Source organism: Carcharodon carcharias, chromosome 21 (genome assembly GCF_017639515.1).
Source record: "Carcharodon carcharias isolate sCarCar2 chromosome 21, sCarCar2.pri, whole genome shotgun sequence".
Classification (NCBI taxonomy): domain Eukaryota; kingdom Metazoa; phylum Chordata; class Chondrichthyes; order Lamniformes; family Lamnidae; genus Carcharodon; species Carcharodon carcharias.
Window position 1 is genome coordinate 59661091 of NC_054487.1, and position 12029 is coordinate 59673119.

General features: G+C 41.6%; 1 protein-coding gene across 1 annotated transcript in view; it reads left to right on the top strand.

Annotated features, from left to right (window-relative positions):
* The window catches only part of kcnd2 (potassium voltage-gated channel, Shal-related subfamily, member 2), a 534892-nt gene that overhangs the window by 192090 nt on the left and 330773 nt on the right, over nucleotides 1-12029 (top strand). The gene's annotated exons all lie outside the window — the stretch shown is intronic.

Below are 12029 nucleotides of genomic sequence, written 5' to 3' on the forward strand. Positions count from 1 at the left end.
CTCACTGCCAGCTCAAGAGACATCACTTACTCTCTCACACCACCATCAGATCTCCACTGGCCTCATCTTCTCTGAATACTGCCTCCTCAGCCTTCACCATCTTGAGGCCACTTGCACAGACCCACAAGTACCCCCATACATGCCCCCTTACACACCCTGAAATACCCCTCTTCCTCAGCACAGCCCTCACCCTTCAGCCTCTTCCTTTGCCTGAGGCCACCTCTCCTCCTTCTCCAAGGAGGCTCTAGTCCTACAGCCCTTATGGTTGGTCTGGTAGGTAGAGACCTGACCTTGAGCCCCCCTAAAAGTGATGTGGGGCTGCTTGTGAAGCCTGGTGCTGATGACTACAAGTGCTGCCCAAAGCAAGCTAGGCAAACAAACCTCAAGGTGCTGAGCGAATTGCAACTCGCCAGATGCACGTCGTTTATGTACAATTGTGAAACACGGCATGCAATGACGCCAACATGCCTGGATGATCCAGTGCGGGGGGATGATTCTGGCAAGCAGGACTTATAATGAGATGTTAAAGTATTGAAATTAGGTTCCCAATATGCAGTGAGAAATGAGGTACACCATTGACGGGTGCAGTGGACGATCGCAAACGTTTCATGATCGTGTGAAATCGATTTTTGGCCTTCTTGACATATTGTCCCTCCCCCGCACACCATGGCGCCCGACGCCAATGGGGCAGGAATATTCCGGCCTTTGGATCTACCATATTATGCTAATGTACTCTCTCTCTTACCTTTCCAAATAATTTAATGAGGTTGGTCATGCAAGATTTTCCCTTTTATAATCTGTGTTGACCATCCATTATTATGTTTTTGCTTTCCAGATGTTTTTCTCTTTTTCCTTTAGTAGAGATTCCATTATTTTTCCTAATACTAACCTTGGGCTGATTGGTGTATAGTTCCTAGGTAAGTTCTAACTCCCTCTTTAAATATAGGCACAGTCATCTGGCATTACACACTTTTGTAATGAATTATAATAATGGGCCTGCTATCTCTTTCCTGGAATATTTTAGAAACTACAGATGTAATCCACTTGGACCAGACTTTTCATTCTTTTTTAGTTTATTTAATATTTTATTTTAGATTAGTTTATTTATTATTTTTCCTCTTTATATTTTAAATGCAATTTTATAATTTCTAATTTCACCTTCTGATGTTATGTTCACTTGGTTCATCTCCCTGGTAAATACTGAAGCAAATTAATTATTTAATATTTTTGCCATTTTGCCATCGCTGCCAGTGATTTTATCCTGTTTGCCCTTCAATGTCCTTTAATACCAAATTTCCTTTTGTCATTTATGGCTTGCAGAATGGTTTACTCTTTTTTGTTTGTTTTTTGATCACTTAATTTTGTAGCTCCTCTTTGTCTTCATAATTGCTTTTTCACTTTTCTCGTATAGTATCTTCATATTCTCCCTTGCCTTGCTCTCCTCTTCTATCCATGTATATGCTTCTTTACTTACTCTCAGTTTTTTCCTAATGTTTCTATTCATCCATGGTGTGGTGTCTTATTAGTGTTTAATTTGTTCTTGGTTTTTAGCAGAATATATTTCTGTTGGACAATGTTTTAAATGATTTTCTACACAATAGCTTGCCAACATTGCAGTTGATTTTATTCTCACAAGTTCTATTCTCAGCCTCTCAAAATCAGCTTTTTCCTAACCTATTACCCAGACCTTTGTTACACTGTGTCCTTCTCAATTATTATCCTAAACTATTATATATGGTCACTATTGCATTGATGTTCCCCTACTTTTACTTCATCTGTTCTGGTTCATTCCTCATTATTAGATCTAGTAGTGAACCCTCCCTTGTTGGGCTTCTTACACACTTGGTTAGAGAGAAATCGTGTACACGTTGTAGGAAGTCCATTTCCTTATCCTCTTTATCTTCCTCTTCTGGCCAATATAATCTCAGGTAGTTGACGTCTCTTATGGTTATTTTTCTATGTTTGTTACTCATTTCCCTAATTTGTTTGCACATTTCTTCCTCTACCTGCCTTCCACTAATTGGTTGTCTGTCGCTTGTTAACGTGATTAATCCTTTTTTTCTTTTATCTCTAGCCACGTTGGTTCTACTTCTGTTTTACTCATGGTTGATTTTTTTCTATCCCCTTTATGTTATGTCTAATAGCTACAGCTACTCCACTCCCCTCTTTTCCTCTGTACCTTTTCTAAATATGTTGTACCCTGCAATGCTTAATTGCCAGTTTTGATTGTTCTGTAGTCATGGCTCAGTAAACCCCGCTCTATTTAGTTCATCCTAAGGTAATATTGCCTCTGGTTCAGTTATATTACAACACGATGTACAATTCTGTACATAGCATTTAATTCATTTTTATTGACAGTTCCACTCACTTTATTTTCAGCCATTTTATTACACTTCTGTTCTATAACTCTAGTTATTCACTGGTTATTTATGACTTCCCTTAGGTTAGGCTTTTTGTGCCATGCTCTCCTTTCATGTTTTGTTTATATTTAAAGTTTTTTCATTTCTTGTAGGTTCCTTTCCCCACACCTATCTTACTAGTTTATAGCATTTGCAGCCTTTCTATTTACCTTTTTTGCCAGACACAGGTCCCACTCTGTTCAGATGGAGCCCATTCCAACGGCACACCCTTCTTTCTGTCCCAGTATTGGTGCCAATGCCTCATGAGAAAGAATCCCTCTTTCCCACACCAGCCCTTTAGCCACACTTTAACTCACCTAATCTGTGTATCGCTGCCAATTTTCACGTGGTTTGGGCAGTAATCCAGATATTAATACCCTCAAGATCCAGCTTTTTAATTTAGTTCCTAACTTTTGACACTTCCTCCGCAGGACCTCTTCCCTGTATCTATCTATGTCGTTTGTTCCAACATGGACCACAACAATTGGATTTACCTGCTCTCTTTCCAAATTCCTCTGCAGCCAACCTCGAACTATCCCTAACTGTCAGGTAGGCAACACAGCCTTCAGGTGTCTTGTTTATGATTGAAGAAGATGCATCTATCCCCACTGATTATAGAATCCCCTATCATTTCTCTTCTGCTCCTCCCACCACTTTCTCTCCCCCCCGGCCCCACCTGCCTCCCCAGAACCTCTTCCCCGCCTCCCCAGAACCTCTTCCTCCTCATGCCTTGGTCAGCCTCCTGGTGTCTCGGACTGCATTCTGGCTGTACTCCCTGCAGTCTCGCTCCTTGTCCTCACAGGTAGTGATTGTGCATGTTGGATGTGCAAAGTGACATGTAGGATCTCCTCAAACTTTCCTAAGTCCCCCTTGCCCAGCTCCTTACCCGTCACACTCTCCCTTTCCTGAATTTGTGATTTCCTTTGGCCTGTCACTATGCTCTGGATTAAACAATCTAGAAATCTCTTCACCTCCCTTATGTTTTGAATGTGTCTAACTCGCACTTCTGATCAATAACTGAACTGGAGTGACTCAAGGCAGTTACATTGCCTACAGATTTATCCTTTATTCTGCTTTATCCCAGGTATTTTTTATCTTGCTTGCAGATAGATTAAAAAGATCAGATGTAACAGCATTTGAGTACTTATGAAATCCAACCAACACTATCTGATAGAACCTGTCAGCAAGTAAAAGTAAATATTACAAAATCAAAACATTGTAATCTTAAATAAGGGCAGAAAATGCTGGAAATACTCAATAGGCCAGGCCAGGATTACAATTCATATTTGTTGCTTATGATTCCAATGAACTGATCTCAACTATGCATTCTGGAAAACCTTTTTTAGCAGTTGATCACCCATTATTTAAAGAAATACTGCCTGGTGCCATTCCTAAATTTGCCCTTCACAATCCTGAACCTGTGTCCTGGTGCACCTGCAAGTATTACTTCAGGTTTACTTCTGTCAAGCATCTAGCTTGTCAATAGTTCAATATATGAATTAGTGAAACCTAAAGGCTATTTTAATTTTTTTTTCGGCAAATAACACAGCAGTCCAGGAAAGACCAATAAAAAGCATGCAGTTGCTTTTAGCATGCACAACGAAACATTGCTACAAATCCACTATTCTGTACTTGACAGAGTTGCTAAGATAATTTTTATGTCACACACTGTACCTCCCTGAATTTTAACACAATCAAATGAATTGAAACCAAAAGTACACGATACAACACCAAGGTGGAGGACCAGCTGACTGCTAGCAGCTAGTGTCTCTGCTTGTGTGCTGTCATGTGACAAATTGTGCAAGACAGGTAATAGATTAAGAATGCAGCTGGAGTATACAGTATTCTGTTCACAGTGCGCTTTCAAGCTTTAGTAAACCAGTCTCTCTGCTGGTTCCACATACTAGAAACATGTGTATTGCTTTCATTATCATGTTGATGTGATTCTTGACAAATAGTATGGAAATTTTATTTTTAATTTCCAATATAGCATTTCATGTATTTTTATCAGCTGTATAACTTGCAGAATATTTTATTCAAAATTCCCATGACTATTTTGTTATCAGAACTGATGGACCACCTACACATGAAAGCGGGATAGATCTTTATATTGTCTGAGCAAAAAGACCTGACCGTTTAAATGAAATGAACATCCTTACAAGCTATTTACACCAGCAAAGAAGTAGCTGGAAAGAGCCATTCATTCAGCGACTTGTATCTGTGCAAATTATAGTACAACTAGCAGAGACCCACAAAACATTTGTAGTCAAATTTAGCACATTTGACCAATTCCATCATTGCATGCCCTCCCTCCCATGCCATGCCATATGATACCATTCCTCTCATTCCATCCCCAATTCCATCGTTCCAACAAAGCATTTGAGGTCAAATGAGCATTTTCAACCAATTCCATCATCTCATCCCCTCCTTCCTAAGCCATCCTCATCCCATGCAACCCCATCCTTCCCATTGCCATCCCTCTCATATATTTCATCCTTTCCTTGCTACTGCTTGCCATGCCATCCCCTCCCACCTATTCCATCCCGATCCCATGTCACTCCATGTTTCTCAAGCCATCCCCTCCCTCCTATGCCACCCCCATCCCATTCCATTGCATCATTCCCATGCCATCCCAGCTTCCATGGCTAATTACTTTCCATGTTATTCCGTCCTCGCGTCCCATCCCTCTCATGCTGCACCATCCCACCATCCTCTCCATTTCTTCCCTTCCCATGCTGTTCTCCTCCATGCTGTCCCCTCCTTTCCATGCTGCATGCCATGCCATCTCCCTAGCTGCTCCCATTCTACACCTCCTCCATGTTCTTCACCCGCCTCACCAACCCTTCCAGCCAGGATAACTTTGTTGTTGGGTTCGTCTTACCTTTTGCTGTTTTTTTGTTCCACCAATACCTGCCCCACCCTGCTGCCGTGGCCACCACCAACTATTAGCAGCCGAACGTGCGTACACTTGCCACTCCTCCGTGTGCCCTGCGTACCTCCATTTGTGCCATGCTCCAGACACAAAGTGAAATAGAAAATAGTGGACAGACAAAAACTATTATTATTATTGATGATACAATTTGTATTAGGGAATTTACTTGTGTGCAGAAATTTTGATAACCAATGTTGGTGTTTATATTTTGCAACAGTAAAATATTAGCATTGTGTATAATTGTCCATGATATAATTGATTGAAATTGCTTTAGATTAACAAATTGCAGTTAAGTGAATTATTACTTAGAATCCCTGAAGGTAAGTTTCTCACAGTAATAAAATCGGAAAATGGCAACCTTAATTTTTTGAATGTTTCAGATTCTGCTTCGTTCACTGAAGAGTGCTCAAAAATTACAGCAACTACTCTGCACTCAAGAGTTTTAACATTTAAGAGCTAAATAAAATTGAAAGATATATTACTATTAATTTACTTCTGATTAAATAAAGGAAGTGTTTAAATTAAGCAAGCGTAAACCTCTCCATGCAACAGTTGTCGGCACTCTGCACCACTTCAGTCAGGCACATATTCTTAATTCAGTTTAATATGGCTTGGAGAAGTCAATTGGCACTTCCAGAAAGGAGAAACATATCACAATTATTCTTCACCAGTTTGTTTACCATTTTAATCGTACGTTAGAATTTAGATGTGAATCTTAGCCTAGGTTTTAACATGGAGTGGGAATTGGAAGGGAGAATGAGACAAATGGGAATCTCTCTTGACAATGGCAGCCTGAGGTCCAGGCAGTTTTAACCCGTGGGCCTCATCTCCACACCCCCAGAAATCTGTCCGCCAAAACCGGAATGGAAGTAGAGTCTGGCCAGCAGAAGACAGAGAAATTTTGGGCAACATGAGGTTGCCAGCTGGCACTAAAGGAATGGTCATCAGAATTCAGGTGGATAGCAGGGAGGTGGTTTCAGAAAGGTCTTGAATTCAGAAAACAGCGAGCCTGAGACATGGGAAGTCTAAACTTCTCTTGAGATTACCTGTTTGGGCCTTTTTGCATTCAGGACCTCTTCCTGTTATCTTCGCAATGGTATTCCTGCACAGACCAACATTTAAATTGCATTTTGGGTCTGGCGAAATCATTGAATCCTGACTTGTATATTTAAAGAAGGATCCAGATGATTTCAGGCTGGCGCCCTTGCCTCAATCCTTCAGACAGGATTGGTGCAGGATGTCAGTGGGTAAGTTATACATCAAATTTTAACTACACATCCACTCAATTTCTGCTGGCCTGGTCAAGTTAAAAATGCTCCTAAAGTGTGGACTTCTGTTCAAATGTATTCTTTGTGGTAGTTATACTTATTGTTTTATTTTAACTGATATATTTGCTTGTGGTGCTAGTCCAGAGCTCTGCCTCTCCTTTGATTTTAGGTATTCCTGTTGGCACTCATCAAACCTAAATATATAAATAGTCACCCAGCAAACTTTTATTATTTTCAGCAATAATCTTGCACATCTTGGTGAAGAGCAGGTGGTGGAAAGCCTGACAAGATAGTAAGTGCCTTTTACTCTTGGTTGCACTGATTGCTGTTGAGGGTGTGACCCGGATAGCTCCTTTAATTTTGCTTTAGCCACATTTTATAACATGTTCAAACTTGTCATCACTTCAAATTCCCTTCAGAACTACTGGAAATTCTCCTCAGCCATCCAACACATTATTGAAGCTTGTAAATTAGTTAATCTAGCAGAGACCACTACATTATGTACGTCTTATTTATGACTAGCCTCTTGCTGGGAATAGGTAGTAATTGTTCTGACATAAATGTGAAATAATCCAAAAGAAATATTTAAGTACAAGGTTATCTATTCTATTTAACACTGTTTTCTAATATTTCTTTCAATTTGCATCATAGGTTTAATCCAGCTTATGATACTTTTAACATTAAACAACAAAGTGCCCAAATTATTCAATAAAATTATTTACCAGTGAAATAAACAAAAGCTATTGCATAATTGGCTACAAAAATAAGGAAATCACATTGTCATAATAGTGAGCAGCTGGTGTGGAGAACTAAATGTAGTGGCTTATCTTCATTATAAAAACATGAGCTTAACTTTTGTGTGTTCTCCAGCAGTGATGAGTACAATATGCATCAGACAGTATATATAAAAGATCTTGCATTGGGTCCATACTTTCTGTTTGCAAAACCTCCTTCCTATTGCCACAATTTTTGTTCATTTTTTTGTCAACGTTTCTCAGTGTAAATGCTATGTCATCAATTCTGATTAAATATTGCTATGCCAACCAATGCATATAGTTTCAAGCTCTGGCCATTGGGTGGCTTGTGGAGTGATTTTCTGAAATGTCTTGCCTGACTCTGTCATCTCTGTTACCATATGTCCCTGTGTGTGTATATATATTATATAAAATATATATCAATATATCTATATATATATGTATGCATAATTGATGTCCATCAACTGTGGGTAACTTTTTAGTACATTCACAGACATAATGGATGTGCTGCCTTACTGCCCATAATCAGTATGTTTGTATGGAAAGAGGTGTATCTTTTCTTACCCTTAGAGTGTGTGTTCCAATTAAATAACTCAGCAGCAAGCTTTCATGAGTTTAAAATAAAAGAAGTTATTTATTGCCATATACTTACCTTGAATCAACACAACTTCACGCACTCAATCTCGTGTATGCACACCAACAACCCCCCCCCCCCACACACACAAAGATTGGATACAGATAAAGATAGTGTACTTTTACTGGTTACAATTATTTCTGAATCTGATTTACGGTCACCCACATGACAGGCTTCTGGTTTCTTGAATGGATTCAATGATTTAAAGTTGAAGTGAGGGTCTTGTAAGGCAAAGGGTTCACAGCAGGTTGAAATTTCTTGTCATCCAATTCCTAGGAGGTTGGTTCTCAGGCGAACTTTGAAACTGGGACAGATTAAGTACTTTGGCTGCTTGATGACTTGCAGCTAGTCCCAGAGTCTGTTGGGTCCTGGGGTAATAAGATGTAATCACTAAAACCAGTTTTGATCACATGACTGCTGGGTTAACACTTCTGAGGCCCACCTAGTCTAGTTTGGATGGGGGAAGCCATCATGATACAATGAGATGTTGATAGTGGCCATTGAGTTTTGATCTTCCCTCTTGTCCAATATGAAACATGGAGACAGGGAATCTGGAAACTTCATTTTCTTTCGGGGCAGAATTTTCCGTGCCCACTGACGTCAGGCGTCATGGCAAACGCGAGTGGGAAGGCCAAAAATCGGTTTCATGATGTGAAACCAGTTTGCAATCGTCCGCTCTGCCCATCAATGGTGGGCCACATTTCACACCATTGGACATTGAGAACTTCATTGTAATACATCCACATATCATTATAATCCCAGCTTGCTGGAATCGTTCCTCCCATGCTGGATTATCCAAGAACATCGATGTGATTCCATGTCGCCATGTTTCACAACTGAACATAAGTGACGTGCACATGGCGAGCTGCACTTCGCTCGGGGCTTTGAGGCTTGTTTACTTACCTTGCTTCAGTCAGCACTTGTGGTCATCAACACCAGGCTTCACAGGCAGCACATCACTCTTAGGGGGGCTCAGAGGCAGGTCTCTACTTACAAGACTAGTCGAAAGGTGGGGTGGCTTTTCAGTGGCTGCAGGGCAATGGCTTGCTTGTGGAAGGAGGAGAAGTGGCCTCAGGCAAGAGAAGAAACTGCAGGGCTAAGACATTGCTGGGGAGGGGATCTATCCCAGGGTGTCTGTCGGGGACACAAGTTGATCTGTGCAAGTGGCCTCAAGATGGTGAGGGCTGAGGAGGCAGTCTCCAGCAGAGATTAATCCAAATGGAGATGTGTGGGTGTGTGTGAGAGAGTGAGTGGTGATATCTCTTGACAGTGAGTGAGATGCCAGTGTATGTGTGATGGGCTTGTGAGTGTGAGTTTACTGTGATGAAATGGCTGCCTTACCCTAGTGTCATGGATGAGATCATCTATCCTCTTGATGGTGAACCTCTTCTGTGCAGTGTTGGCACTGACCACCACTGCCACCACCTCCCAAGCTGGCGTGGTGAGACTGATGGGCCTCTCGCGAGCAGAGCAGGGGTAGAATACATCGCAGCAGGCTCTAACAGTATCCAGAAGGTGTCCCAGGAATGCGTCACTGAATCGGGGGGGGGGGGCTGCAGTCTTCTAGCTGTTCAGGGCCATGCCTTCTGTGCAGCAGTCCCGGGCTCGAGGCACTGAGAGGTGTGCTGCTGCACAATGAATACGGTGCCTGACGTATGGAAGCGGCGAGGTGATGGCGATGCAGAGGCTCCCCACCAGCGAAAGGGTGCGTTTCCCGGGAATGCATAATTAATGAGCTGCGATTGGGACGATACAGCGTGAAAATCTGACGTTACAGCCAGCGGATAAAACGCCCTTTATTGCACCTGCTCCCGCACTTAGTGTAAATCTGGACTGATTCTGCCTTAGGTGTTGACCCTTCCTTAAGCAATGAGATGCCTGAATTCCATGGATGAATGTGAAGTACCCTCACCTATGTCCATATTTAATTTGGTATTTGCCAGAGACTTGATACTGTTCACGTGCCAAAAGTCACATGATTTGCAGCACCTTAACCGCTTGATTCTGATTTTTTAAAGTATTAACCGAAGTTTTACAATATGACATACCTGTACTGGCAGTACATATTAAAACGTTAAAATGCAACTGGTATTGAAACATTTGATGTTCAGTATATAAGCCTCAATAAACTAATATATCCAAGATGGAGAAACCAGAATAAATATAATAGGTGTCATAGCTGCACAATAACCAGAACATTGTCCAGTTACAAAATGGTGATCTTTATCACCAACATGAGTGTTGTGAGTGCCAAGATGGCAGCTGAACTGAATGCAACGCTGAAAATAGAGAGAAAACATATTATTAACTGCAGAGACTGGTGGGCTGTGTGAATAATTCTCAGAGTTCTAAGCCCAGTGTGTGAGTCACATGTTGTGGCAGGGAGTGAAAAGTTTGGACTTGGGAAATATTTAAAACCAATTAGATTAAAAAATGGCCTGTTTGAGTGCATAACCAGTAGATTGCTTGCACCGGAATCAGGAGACTCGAGGCTTACCTTAAATTCCAATGCTTTGGGTGAGCTACCAGTGCCTTTTTCAGCTTCAGAGGCAGCTTGTCTAAATCAAGCAGATAAATTTGAGGCCTTAGCTGGAACTGAACTTGAGGCAAGGAAGAATAATGGCAGAGAGGCCAATCGCAGGCTGGCAGTGGCCCTCAGGAATATTATGGAGCTAGGAGGAGCACTCCTGCTCATGCAGCTTCCAGGCCAAACTTTACTTACTTTTTTGTTGCCAGCCAATGTTGAGCTGCATCTTGACTGAAGTAGGCTCTGCTCTTCTTGTCCAATTTAGGAGAGAGGTCCTAAACCAGGTGAGAGTCCCCTCATTTATATCTGTAAGGAGCTTAATGTTTTAGCAAGCTACCAGAGGTACCCAAAAAATCATTAGACCAAATTTATTGTCCGGTATTTTTCAGGGGACCCTTGGTGCACCAAGGCTACCCCCATGAATTTGTTGCTTGTTGTCCCCATTCTCAATCTGAGAAATGATGCAGCAGGGTCCAGTCTTTTCCCCTGTGAAAACTATCTCCAAACACAACACTGGAGAAACAGTAGTGGGCTAAAATTATGCCGATTGTTGTGAAAAACTGGAATAAGCCAAATCAGTGACATAAGATCTGCTACTCCACCTGCCCATCACTGAAAATAAATTGATCTACAACCCTATAAGATCTGCAGTAGAGCAGCGAGCATTCAGTAACTTTGAAGTACTTTGAAGCTTTCATACCGTATTGAGACTACCCTGTTAAGAGGAAAACATATACTGACCTGAAACCTCCCTGGTTGTGAAAGGTGAAGGTTTATAGAAGGTGAATTTATCTTAATGCCTGCATGACTGTTGAAATTTAAATTTTAACACTCTGTGAAAAGTCAAAAGGCTGAGGCAATGTGGATTGTTGTAAAACCACTGTGTGTCTCAAGATGCTAAAAGCTGTGGAAGTGTGTGATTTGTAGAGTTGGTTTGTGGCAGGAAACTTCCGCTTAAGGGTTAAATGAATATCTCAGCCAACATTCTGGCCTACCACGACCCATCTCTCCCCACCACCACAGCAGCAGCTGCTTCATCCACAGGTGTCGGAGTGGTCCTATTTCAAGAGCAACTGAATGGAAGTCACAGACCAGTGTACTACTCTTCCAGAGGACTGTCTGACACAGAGACAAGGTACGCGGTCATTGAAAAGGAAGCACTTGCAGTCACATGGGCATGTGAGGAGTTTTAAAACTACATCATTGGCCTAAAGCTTACAATTGAAACGGACCATAAGCCACTGGTCTCATTGCTAGATGAGAAGGAGCTGGCAGAGATGCCTCTCTGAATCCAAAGATTCCACCCACCCCTCATGAGGTGTGCCTATGTGCAAGACAAAAACCAAACAACTGCCGACACACTTTGCAGGGCTGTAATGAATCTTCCGAGGAAACTGGATGCCAATCTGATCAAGGAGCTTGAAGCATATTCCCAATTGACAAGGAGAGACCTGCCGGCAACTGCAAGTAAATGGCAACAGATTTGCCAGGAACAAAACTGGAGCCAGTGGAAA